General features: G+C 49.4%; 1 protein-coding gene across 1 annotated transcript in view; it reads right to left on the bottom strand.

Annotated features, from left to right (window-relative positions):
- Positions 1-11,592, bottom strand: part of Tiam1 (T cell lymphoma invasion and metastasis 1) — a 377,147-nt gene extending 365,555 nt beyond the window's left edge. Inside the window, exon 1 of the mRNA XM_026787829.1 lies at positions 11,449-11,592. The gene's annotated coding sequence lies outside the window, so the exon portion shown is untranslated. The remainder of the gene's footprint in view (positions 1-11,448) is intronic.
- Positions 11,593-13,588: the final 1,996 nt, after the last annotated feature.

Consider the following 13,588-nt stretch of genomic DNA (forward strand, 5'->3'; position numbering starts at 1 on the left):
GCGCGCGCGTGTGTGTGTTCCCTGCGTGCCTTCCTGGTTGTTGTGCAGTCTCACACTTCCCCCTCAGATGTACAGGCTGCCCGACTCAGTCCAGCATCTCATTTACCCGAGTTGTAGGCTGCTTACCAACTAAGAAAGCCGAGAAAGGGCAGTTCAGAAACTGGAGGCAATTCTAGAGCAAGGCTGAGATCACAGAGCACTTGTTCATGGAAACATGAACGACAGATCCGTGGCTTTGGAAAAAGAAAGGAAGTCATTGGCTCTGTGAGCTCAGCACACGTCAGGTCAAGGACCTCGGGTGGAGCGTGATCAGAAAAGGTCCATCAGTGGGACTAATCCTGCCATTTAGATGTAATCACTAGGCACTTCTGACGCCCCCAGCCCCCACTCCCGTCCCCAGCAACCTCTGTCTCCCAGCGCCTCTATTGTTGAGGAGTCTTGGCCATTAATCCCCATGTGTAAACGGACTGCAAAGAAGAAAACACAGTTGGGGAAGTTCCTGATAGCTCCACCCACCGTCACCGGACCTGCATACTCCAACCTGTGACTTCACTGATTATCAAAGTCCCATTTTTTTAGTCTTTATACAAATACCGAGAAAAGAAGAGTACCACACTTCAATACTTCAAACACGAAAATATATGTAAAAATACTTACAGCGATTATCTTCCCATCTGACACAACAAAGAGAAACTGTAGTGACTCAACATATCGTAATGAGGATAGGAAACACTGATAGAATGTTTATGGAAGACTCTCCTAGGCACAGGAAAAAAATGGAAAAACAAATGAACACACAGCATACATGAGAAAAGGGAGAGCGAGCCCAGGTGATCAAAGGCCATGGACTGTTAACCTGCTGGAGATCAGAGAGCTCTTACATCAAAGACAGCCCATCTGGAGTGCGGGTCAGGAGACTGAGAAACAAACCGCAGCCGCGTCCTATTGAAGCAGCCTTTCAGAATTCCACAAAAGGCCTTCTACAAACTGGAAAAGAAAAAGAAAAACCCGAAAAGCAAAAACAAAACATACCTTACTATTGCTTGAGGGATTTACAAATCCTGTCCCGGCCACCAATTCGTTAAAGTTGTCAGAATGCTTAAAGGAAGAGTGTTCACTCAGCATGCATGAGGTCCTGGGTTCAATTCCCAGTCCCACCAAAACATACAGACAATAAAGTTGTGGGGCTTGGGTGCTGCACACCTATAATCTCAGCACTTGGGAGATGGGGCAAGAGAATCCAGAGCTCAAAACCAGCCTGAGATATTTTAGTGAGGGTCAGACTAACCTGAGCTATACTGAGGGTCCACATCTCAAGGACACAAAATAAGAACATGTTGCCAAACATAATGAGCCACAGAATTCAGGCTCCCAGAGGCCTGTGAGTCTCCTGTTGGGGCTGTGGGCTGTGCCCAGCGATACTGGCAGCCACTAGATCCCTCTGCTGAAAAGAGCAGGCCAGGTGGGCGAGGGTAGTGCATGCCTTTAAACCCAGCACTCGAGAGGCAGAGGCAGGCAGATCTCTGTGAGTTCAAGTCCAGCGTGGTCTACAAAGTGAGCTCCAGGACAGTCAGGCCATTACAAAGAGGCCCATGAACTCGCTTCTGCGGTGGGAGGGAGTCACAGTGCTGCATCTTGGGCAGTTTAAATTCGGGGGCCACTGGTGAGGAATCACTCCCGATCCTCTCGCTCACTCCAACAAGAGCCTCCCGATAACAAACAGGCTTAACTAGGTTAGCTGTCTTCGGCAGGACAATTCCAAGCCCCTGACACCAAGCCACACTTCTGCAGTGGAACCCCATCTGTCAAAGTTCTCCCCTGAAGGATGCTGGCACTGTAATGTAGCACAGGCTGCACAAACCCTTTAAGGCTACCTGAAATAGTTCAGTGCAATTGGTGAGGGACCATAGCCAAGGCTGCAGGCAGGCAGATGCAACCCCCAAGTTAAAGTCATCAACTGCCAAAGAGAGAAAAGGAGGGGAAACAATACGGACAAATCTTAAATCTATTTTTAAATAATTAATTTGTTAAATTGCTTAGTTAAGTGAAAACCAGAGTAACGCAGTCTTAATTTTTTTCAAATTACAATAAGATGTGAAAGTTCAACGGATATAATTGTGGCATTCAAATTATAATTTCTAATCACTGAATTCAAGATGAGATAATTACTCTAATATTCATAAAACTTTTCTAAAATATCACAGTAGACCTTTGAACGGCACCCAGAACAACTGGAAAATATTTCCAATGCTCAACGGACGGCTTATGAGGTGGGCCAGTATCCTCCTCCTCCATACAAGCAGAGCAGACAAGAAGGCCAAGAGCAAGCTATCCATGACACAGCAGTATCCTGCAGCCCCGAACTGAGGGACAGACAGAACAATGAAGAGACTGCCTAATTTTTAAGGACTTCCCACCATTAAAAAAAAGTGACATTCATTTAATTCAACACAAAACAATAATAAGTCAAAGGAGATATACCAAAAGAGCTCAACTAGCAGCACTGGGAAGCAGAGTTCAAGGCCAGCCTGGGCTACATAGTGAGTTCTAGGTCAACCAGGGCTACGTATTGAGACGATAGATAAATAGATAGATAGATAGATAGATAGATAGATAGATAGATAGATAGATAGATAGATAGATAGATACATGCATACATAGATACATAGGTAGATGATAGATAGATACATAAATACATACATAGATACATACATAGATAGATGATAGATAGATACATAGATAAATACATAGATAGATGATAGATAGATAGATAGATACATATATACATAGATACATAGATAGATACATAGATAGATAGATACATAGATAGATAGATACATAGATACATAGATGATAGATAGATGAGAGATAGGCACATAAATAAATAATTGAATGAATGAGCAGAAATTAAGAGCAATCAGGTGCAAATATGAAGAAAACACTATGCTCCCTCCCTACATAAACATGTTAAACATGTTACTGTGACTTTGATAATACTTGCGGAGCTGGAATAGTGCACAAAACCATGGGAGAGAGCTTGCATCTGTGCAGCCCTGGGTCCCAGCATACGAGCTCATGCACAGGCATGTGCACATGTGCGTGCAGACACACACGCGCAGACACATGCATGCACACACAAGTACACACGCATGCGCACATGCACACATACTGTATCATGTCTTTCCAAGGGCACAGCTCCCACCTCGGCATAACCATCCTGACGTCACATAGTTCTTTGCTGTATGGACTTTCCTGTGCACTGCAGACCACTTAGAAGCATTTTTTTCTTCTTTTCCCTTCTTCTACCTTCTTCTCTTTTCTCCTCTTCCTTTTCTCCTCCGCCTCCTTCTTCCTGCTAGACACCTTCTAGTAGAGACAACCAAGCGCTGCTTCCACTGCCAAATGACCCCTGGAAGCAAACTGGCCATGGCTGAAAATCCCTGTCCTGATATTACACACACACAAATCTAAAAGCCAAGGCTGGTGAGATGGCTCGGTGGGTAAGAACACTTGCTGCTCTTCCAGAGGACCCAGTTCAATTCCCAGTACCCACTTGGTGGTTGATGACTGCACCTCTCGCTCCAGGGTACCCTCCCCTTGCCTCTGTGGGCGCTAGACACACATGGTGAACAGACAGACAGACAAGTCAAACATTCATACATGTAAAGGAGATAAAGAAATCTAACCCCAAGAGGGATCATCATAGATAGTCTAATTTGCAGATATTTCCTTCAATTCATTGAAGGCTTTTTCATCTCTGTGTGTATCTGTATGACACATATGTGTATATAAGTGTGTGTGCCTGGTGTGCTCAGGCACACACACAGCATAGAGCATCTACGGATGTCAGAAGGCAACCTTGGCTTTTGGTCTTCACCACCACCACCCTCCTTGTCTCAGTGAGACAAGGTTTCTCAGGTTCTTTCTTGGGGATTCAAATGTAGGTCCTCACATTGGCATGGCAAGTGCTTTACCCACTGAGCCATCTCCCCAGCCCCTGAAATACCTTCTAAAATAAAGTATTCGGTTTTTTTTTTTTCAGTTTCTCTGAAGAGCCCTGGTTGTACTGGAACTCACTATGTAGACCAGGCTGGCCTCAAACTCACTGAGATCCACCTGTCTCTGCCTCCCGAGTGCTGGGATTAAAGGCGTATGCCACCACCACCCAGCTTTTGTTTCATTTTGTTTGTTTTTTAAACATGTTTTTATTGTCAGTCTTGAAAAAAATATGCAAAGGAGATTATCAAGAAAACTAAACCATCACTCACAGAATGGAGAAAACATACAAATCAGGTCAGACCAAGGGCTCATGCACACATCCCACAAAGATGGGTCAGGGTGCGAGGAAGGAGCTCACCCAGATTCCACAAATGAATGATAAAGAAGCCATATAACCAATTAAAGACAAAGATCAAGGTGAGGAATCAGCACAGGGTCTGGAAAGAAAATACATAATTAGCCAGCAAACACCAGAAAGACACTCTGCCTGATCAACAGAGGGATGCAAATCAGAACCCGGAGGAGCCACCTCCAGCTCTCCAGATGGCTTTTCATCAAGACCCAGAAGAGCAGCCTTCAAGGATGTAGAGAAATCAGAAGCTGGGGCCCTGCTGCTGGCAAGGCGAGCCCCAGGGCGACCTGGTGGAAATCACCTGGTGTGTCCTCAGAGAGGTCAGCAGAATCATCACAGAGCCAAGCAGCTCCCTGCCTAGGCTTTTGTTTAAAAGTCAAACAGACAGTACACTAACTATGGCATAGCCATGAGCGTTCACCGCAGAAGAAAGGAGGAAGTGGTCCTTATGCCATCCACTGAAAACACACAAAACACACCATATCCGACTAATGAAATATTATCCATTCATAAGAACGGATGAATTATAGACACATGCTGCCACAGCAATGATGCTTAAAGCACAATATGCTGGGGTTCGAGAGACAGCTCAGCCACACAAAGTGTAAGGGCCATTGTTGGTTCCCTGGCGCTCACATAAAAGCCCACCTGTGACAGCTAACCTACTATCTCAGTGCTCAATGGAGACAAAGGATTCCCCAGGGCAGGCTGCCTGGCTGGACTACCCAAAGCAAGCAAGCTCCAGGCTCAGAAGAGACTTGGCCTTGGTTATACAAAAAGGGACAGCCGAGTGGTGTTGGTGCAGGCCTTTAATCCCATCACTTGGGAGGCAGAGGCAGGTGGATCTCTGTGAGTTCAAGGTCAGCCTGGTCTGCAGAGCAAGTGTTAGGACAGACTCCAAAGCTACACAGAGAAACCCTGTCTCGAAAAACAAAAACAAATAATAATAATAATAACAATAATAATAATAAATAAAGGGATAAATGGTCAAGGAAGACACTCAATGTCAACCTCTGGGCTCCTCATGCACATATTCCTACACAGCTGAACACTCATGATCCCACACACACACACACACACACACACACACACACACAAACACGCACGCACACGCATACACAAAGGCAAGAAGAATCATGTTAAACCATACACAATGGCACACATTTATGATTCCAGCGCTAGAGAGGCTGAGGCAAGAATGTCCTGAGTTGGAAGACAGCCTGTGCTATACAGCGAGTGGCCTGTGTTCCTGAAAAGTGATGTGAACCAACCCAGGAGGCCCCAGAGACCATTCCCACTGTAAAGTGTCACCCCTGGAATGTCGCCAAGCACACACACTCATCCCATCCAGCCCAGGTGCTGAGGGGTGGATGAAGAGACTCTGAGCCCAGTGTGGTGGGCACACCTGTAATTCCAGGAGTCAAGAGATTCTCAAGTTCAAGGTCAGCCTGGGCTACTGAGCAAGAAACAAACAAACAAACTGGGAACATAGCACCTCACAGAAGAGATAGACTGAGTTCTGAAGAAAGGCCTGGGAAGGCCAGACCTGAGATCCCTCCCCACAAACCCTGGAGCCTTCCAATAAATAGGGGGACAGGAACAGACTGCAGGGCAACCAAGCTTCCCTAAGTCCAAACAAGATAGCTCCACCCCCAGCTCTCCACCGCACCTACTCCTTTTCCACAGACCCCAGACCTGCACAGGGAACCTTCCGAGGCTGGGCCTCATCCTGATAGGCCTGCCCCCTCCCATGGCTGCCTTGCCAGGTTTCTGGGCCCATTATCACCTCTGCAGAGTTGGCACAGGAAATCTGGAGCAGGAAGTAGACTTGGTCTGTGTTTACGAGGTTCAGGGCTTGAAGGAAGATGGGAAAGTGGCAGGGGGAGGTAGGAGAGGTCCCCAGTGGTGGCGGGCTTCACAAAGACAGCCTGTGTCTGCAGGATATCCTGTCTTCCCACATGGCCATAGAAGTGTGCTTGGGGCTTTTAAGGCGAAGCAACTGACTGTCCTTAGCCCAGCATCCCTTCTACTCCACATCCATCCCAAGGCTGGTGGGAGCTCACCCGCTGCTCCATTCAGCCCTCCCTCGCGCATGTGTAAACCTGCAGGGGACAAACTGGTTCTAAGACCTCCTCCTGCATGGGAACAGTTCCAAAACAGATTGGCCAATAGATAGCTCCATGATACAAACACACACAGACACACACATACACACCATGTCTGTTCCAACATATACAGACCCATGCTAAATTTAACTGTAAACAGACACGGTAGGAAATTCACAATAGAACGCGCTGAGATTAAAGGCAGGCCCCACCACCCCTGGTTGATGCTCACCTTCAATCCCAGCACTCAGAAGGCAGAGACAGACACATCTCTGTGAGTTTGGGTCCGGCCTAGTCTACATAGTAAATTCCAAGACTGCTAGGGCTTCAAAGCACAAAAACAATTTGTCCAGGGGTGTGGCTTAATAGCAGAACTCGGTGTACGTAAAGCTTTGGGTTGGAACCCAAGCACTTCAAAAGTAAATAAATAAATAGAATAATTGAAACCAATGCTTTGATAAAGGTTATTTAAAACTTAAGACTTTTCTCAGGTATGACATGACACACCTGAAATGCCAGCATTAGGAAGGATGAGGTGAGAGAATGATTGAATTCAAAGACAGCCTGGCACACTGAGCAACCACATCTCAAAATAATGATAGCAGTAATAACTTACAAATCATTTCTAGAATACGAGACTTAATGCTTTGGGACTGTAATTAGCAAAGAGTAATTGAACTGTGGGAAGTAAAACTGCAGATAAAGGGACAAGGCTAGTCCCTGCATCTTCAACAACGCCGTCCTCCACGCCGTCCTCCACGGAGGCAGAAGATGGAACAAGCTGGCAGTTTTGGGGGGAAGTGTTTGGTTTTGCTTTGCTTTGTTTTGTTGTTTAAACACTCCCCCCCCTTATTTCTACTTCCCTATTTAAAATGTGCCCAGCAGAAAGCATCAGGCACTTTTCATATCAAACTTCGGTTTTCCTAGGTTTCAAAAATGCTGGGATACCCACCCCCACGCCTCCCACCTTGACCTAAGTCCCGCTGTACAGGAATTACAGGAAGAAAGGTTTGCGGGAGGACCCAGACCTTGGCCTATTCTGAAGAGGAGGCTCTACTCAGCTGCCAGCGCCTCCCACAGCTTCTCCATGAATCATCACTCTTTGTTTAACCTCCTTCAAAGCAGACAACCGATCTGCCCCTGTAACCCACCTTCTCATATCCCGCCAGCAGCGTACCTGCTCCCTAGAGCTCTGCATCTACACTGTCAGGAAGCCCAGGCCTCTACTCCACTGCCTTGCAGAGTGCGTGATGACTGGGAGAGGAACTTCTCCAGCTAACAAAAGACCAGTGAGGTGTTCTAGAAGGATCTACCAGCCCTGGAGGAATCTCTCCTACCGCCCAAACTTTCAGCCCAGGCCCCTGTGAATTGCTTAACGAGATCCCTGAAGACCGAGGGAACAGAGAAAGTCTTTTGCTAGATGGGTGTGGAAGAGGTGCCAGGGGTGCCAAGGGGTTGGGAAGGGTACAGAAGGGGAAGCTGTGCCTAACTATTAATGTGCTCATTCACACTGGAACATTGTTTCCCGTCTCGGTTTGCTCCTTGCTGGGGACCATCTAATTTCTGAGCGCCTCTTTTCTTTTTCTTTAATATTCTCAAGTAAGTGATGTGGCCTACAATGATGTTAAAAGACCCTCTTTGTTTCCTGTAGCACAGAGTTACAGAAAATAGAACACCGACAGAGAAGAAGGCTTGAAGAATTATGGATGGGAGAGAAAAAGACAGCCGTGGCCTTGGAGATCTGATTTTACTGATCTTTTATTAAAAGTGAATAAATACATAGAAAACAAAAGGGCATAAAAATCATACACTCACTATTTCTGTTCCCTTGATTTATAAAAGCAACTGTGTGTGTGTGTGCTTGTGTGTGTGTGTGCGTGTGTATGTGCGTGTGTGCGCGCACGTGCACGCGTGCGTGTCCCTAGGTGTCCAGAAAGTCTAGGATTCTCACCAACATCAGAAATTTTGGGGTGAGACGTTGGGACCAGCACAGCTTTTCCACTTGGCTTAGATGAAGTTAAAGAAAGGGGAGAACTCGCAAGAAGCCTTTGTCCTAGGCCTTTGGATGAGCACTGGAGTGTGGTTAAACTGTCAGCTAATGAGATTTCCTAACCTGGCTCTCTTTAAGTTTAGGCCCCCAACTGATCCAATGCCTGGGCAACAGCAGGAGGGTGAAGTACAGGGCTTCTGCATCCCAAAGAGCTACAGAATTCTCAGGAGAGTTCCTAAAGGGTTGGAATCCTTCCCAGGAGTGGAACTTTAAACAGGTTATCTGGCTGACTGATAGGTGTCTAGTGATGATGCTACCTTCCAGCCTGTTCACCTCAGTGGCACATGGGGGCTGGGGGTAGTCATTCTCCATTTAGGTTGACAGACATGGGGTTGGGGGGGGGTAAAGGGGCAGTGGGGGGTATACAAGTGTGGGGAGGAACTCCTGCAACCTCTGGGCAGACTGCAAGTCTCTCGCCTGGTTTTTGTTTGCCTGCTTGCTTGCTTTGGCTAGCAAAGGCTTCCAGGGTCTACATCCATAGGATTTAATGTGGCACCTAGCTGATTTGCCCCAATAATCAAAAGGGTGTTAAAACAAGAAGCATTTCTTCAATGATAGCTTAGAGTGTGCCTGGGATTTTTTTTCTTTAACTATGTGATTATGACTTGTTCTTTGATTTGGCTTTTTTTTTTTTCTTCCAACATGAAACTGGCTTCTGATGTTTACCTAGAGAAAATCACTGGTGAAGGGCCAGGAGAACAGGAAACCCAAGTCAAAACACACTGACATTTGGAGATACTCAGTGAAATCAATTCTCCCCCTTCTACCTTCCCTGCTAGACGGCCCCCATTACCAGGGCCAACTCCCTCGATTCAGTGATAATTACTTAGCAACTTCAATGTTTACCACCCAGTCCAATTCTAGAGCCTAGTGATGTCCCAAACTTTACAGCTACAAGACATAATTTAAACTTCCCCCATACTAGGAAGTGTTCCTTCCTCTCTCCAGAGAGCCCTTTGTTGAAAGGGCCCTCGTTCCCAGGACTCATTGCTTTGTAGGCAGTTATTGGTTCAACAGCAAAGGTTTCCCACCTGGATGGGTTTTTCCTCCTCCAGGCCTAAAGTCTGGGAGAAGCAAAGAGGGAGAAGAGGACCAGACCCGGATGGGGTCCGAAGTGCGGCCGCAAAGCAGCCCATCTTGACACAGCCTTAAAGAAGAAGCAAGGAGAAAAACCTAGAACCCAGTGAAAAGTCACACACATAAAAGGGCACCGCGAGAGATTAGATAAGAATAATTAAACCTAAGACCAAGTAAAACAAGTCTTATTGGGTTTGAAAAGCGGAGTCCTTGTGCCTTGTATAATGTAAGGGGATAGAAGAGAATCCCCTTAATTTAAATGGAAGAAGAGAGGGTGCTCCTCTCTGTGTGAAACAGATTTCCTCAACACAGGCAACAGAACTTCAGTGTTCCCCGTGTGGCTGTCTCTGTATCACGCAGTCCATTTACACTGTCATTTCATTTCCACCACCAGCCCTCAAAAGGAGCCACATCTCCACTCTACAGACGCACAAACTGAGGCTTTGAGAGATTAAGTTGCTCTGCCAGGAATCACCCCATTGGTAACTGATACTCAGCAGGAACTGGATGCCCCGACTCTTATGACCTCAGACCTCACAACCTCTGTTGCAGCTTTCAGAGTATATGCCAAGTCAGCATGCACCGGACAGACACCCGAACCCAGACACTCTGACACCGTGATGCTGCCCAGCTGCTGCACGGGACCGCATGGGTACCACAGAAGAAGACGTGGATTGCAGCATTCCCAAGGGCTCACGCGCGTCCTTCAAAACCTGTCAGCCACCACGCAGGAAAAAGACAGATCAGATTCTAAGTCTATCTGACCCTGGAGGATGGCCAGAGGATGCGACTAGAAAGGGACACGCGTGGCGAGGTCCGCGCCTGGACAGCCCATCTTGACCCAGCTGGGCCAAAAGATATCAGCTCCTCTAGGTGCAGATCTGAGTGAGCAGGGCGGGGCGGGGCTGGTGAGAAGGCGCAGAGTCAGGTCTTTCCCCTGAAGCTTTGGGCCCAAGACCCGGGGAGGAGGCGTCACCTGAAGACACACATCAACTTCAGACTCGTAGGGGGCAGGCAGCAGTGGCCCGGCCTGAGAGCGTATCTCTCGTCCAATGGCGAGGTCTGTAAACAAAAGCGGGCCCCACGCGTCCCCAGCCCGGTGCCCAGTCTCACGGTGCACAGGCATCGGAGAAGCAGAGAGGGAGAAGAGGACCAGACCCGGATGGGTCCGAAGCGCGGCCGCAAAGCAGAGCCCCACCACCTGGACCAGTCATTGTCTGCCCATATGTAGGATTCTGCTTTAAATACCCCCTCCCTAGCCCACCGCAGGTCCGTCGCCCTGTGTGCCCGCCCCCACGGCTCTCCCGCGGTGTGCCCGACCCGGAGTACAGCGCGGATGGCCAAGGTGAACACCCGGCAGGGTTGGCAAAGGGCCAGGCCCGTAAGTGCCCAAGTCGGGGACCGAGACACACACACTGATAGACCCAGGCACACACACGCACGCCCTCCCCGAACTTGATTTAAAATAAGCTGATAAATACATAGAGATGAGGCCGCCGCAGGTCAACGCTGACCTCCTGCTGCCAGAAAAATCGAATGCCAACGTCTGGACGCTGTCACTGCCATTCGGCGCCAGCACCTGGGCTCCGCTGTCTCGCCCGGTTCCAGGACTCTCCTTTGCACGAAAGAATTGTGCCTTCCCTCCCCAGATCACCACACCTCCCAAGTGTGTGCACAAGAAAACAATACAAGCAAAGCCAGATCTGGGGGAGCTAGGACCCACCGGGAGCTCCAGTGTGCGAGAGATTGGAGTCAGGACGTGTCCGCCGTCCGCCACCGGCACCACGGCTCCAAGCATTCTCATCGCCATCCCTCGTGGAGCCTCTGGCCAACCGGCCCGCCCCCCTTAGGCCCGCGGTACTCACCTGTGACGTTCATCCAGGATCTCGGTGACCCGGCCCAGCACAATGCGGGGCCGCCGGGCCCCTGGGGGTGCGGGCGCCGAAGCGTTAGCAGCGCTGCAGAGCTGCGCGCCCGACGGCAGCGGCGCTGCTCAGCCCTTCGGCCCGCCCGCCGTCTGCCAATGGGAACTGTCAGGGCTCCTGGGCCAGCGGCCTCGGGGGCGGGGCCTCGGAAGCCCGTGGGAAATCGAACTCTGATTGGAGCTACGGACAATCGCTCCGCCTCCAGCCAGCCAATCGGAGGCGGAGAATATAGTAGCGGGGCGTTCAGAGTTGGGCTGGAGACTGACAACAGGCGCACGCTGGATACCTCAGCGGCATCCGGTCCCGGCTGGAGCCTAGGGCTAGAGGGATGCTGGCGTTGGACACTACCGGGTGCTATGACACGAGGCCCAGGCCCTGCAGCCCGGAGGAACCCCGGCAAGGATGGCGAAGCGTGCAGGCACCGGCCACAGCCAAGGAGCCCTTAACAAAGCAGCTTCGGGAGGGCCGACTGGCCTCCGCCTCCTCCTCTAATAGGTCCGCGAGGCTGCTTGTCACCGTGCATAGGTGGAGGTGGCCAATGACGTGCACGAATGAGTTGGGGTTGGCGCGCGCGCGCGACTCGGAGGCAGTGGGATTGGTCGGAGGTAAAGGATTTTCCTGCTACCTAAGGCAGAGAGGAGGAGGGGGAAGAATGGGAGAGGAGAAGAGCCAAAAACCTTGTACCTGTGACACGTGGTCTAGTTTGGGAGGCATGTGGCTGGCTCTAGGGAGAAACAGGAACTTTCTTAGGTGAGAGAAAAATCCCTGCTAATTCCCACCCGTGGGAGCCGGAGGTGCGGTACATTAAACAGACTCCACGTAATCACTGTGGTCTTGGGCGAGTATTGGATAGTCCAGGACTCACTGGGCTAATGCCCAGCAAGTGAACTTGGGCTTCACGTTCACCTGGACATTGTACCTAACTCTGACGAGGTCTGCACATGCCTCGGGTCTCTGTGAAATTGCAGCAGTGTTACAGGTTGCCTTTCTCAGGGTGTTGTGAGCCATAAGCAGACTCGCCTCCGTTAGAGCTAGTAGCAAAACCGCTTCCCTAGTCCAGGCCAGAGCCTTCTCCCCACTTTAGAGCTGACCCAGCTTGCCCCAGGAAGTGGGAAAAGCAGACCCTACGATTATCTTGTACTGTGAACCAGCCTTGAAGTTGGGTGCAGTGTGGCTCACTGAGGAGGAGGAAGTCGGAGGATAGTGAGTTGAAGACCAGCCTGGCTACAGATAGAACTATTTCAAAAAGAAAAGGAAATTGATGCCTTTTCTTTCTGTATCCTTCACCCCCCAAACCCATCCCGCTTCTCATCCTCTCACGTGACCGTCTCCACTTTACATAAACAGGAAGATCTCAGCTTCCCACCCTGGCCTCTTCCCCTTGCCAGCCAGTGTGGCGTAAGTTCCCCCAGAGACTAAAGCATTCCCTCCTCCAGCGGGGAAGCCCCTTAAGCAGAAAGGAAAAAGCCTTATAAAGGCTTCAGGAAGTCCCTGAAACTGACCAGATTCACTAGGCCGTCCCTGACAGTGAGCTCTCAGTGAGCCAGCTACAAAGGACTCTGAGACCAGAGCAGCCTCCTGAAAGAGGCAGAAACCAGCTGAGCTGCCTAGAAGTGATTCTGACCAACTGGGTCACTTGGAAAGAGCACTAACGTGTGAAGCCACCCGCAGGCTGTGCAGTGTGCTCCAGGTTCCCAGCTTTATGAGCCGTCAGCCATGCTGGGGTGGTCTTTGGGGATGCAGCTGGCTTTGAGTCATTTCTACTCCTTTAAGTAACCCCAATAAAAAATTCATTGGTCCACCACGTTGGACTTTGGTGGTGTCTATAATTTGGACTGTCATGAGATCCCTACCTGAGGTGAGTCGACATGTATCATCTCTCCCCTAGACAAGTTTTGTCCCACAGCACCCAGACATACACTTCCCTTCCTCTGGCCAACCACTACACGTCCTTCAGAGACCAGGTTGCCTGGCATTTACTGAACTTGCAGTGAGTGGCATATGCTCATAGACACTGAGGAGCCTCCAGTGCCCAGTGAGAATTAGTTGCCCACTTCTGGTTCTCATGGCCTGCCTCCTC

Source organism: Microtus ochrogaster, chromosome 2 (assembly GCF_000317375.1).
Source record: "Microtus ochrogaster isolate Prairie Vole_2 chromosome 2, MicOch1.0, whole genome shotgun sequence".
Classification (NCBI taxonomy): domain Eukaryota; kingdom Metazoa; phylum Chordata; class Mammalia; order Rodentia; family Cricetidae; genus Microtus; species Microtus ochrogaster.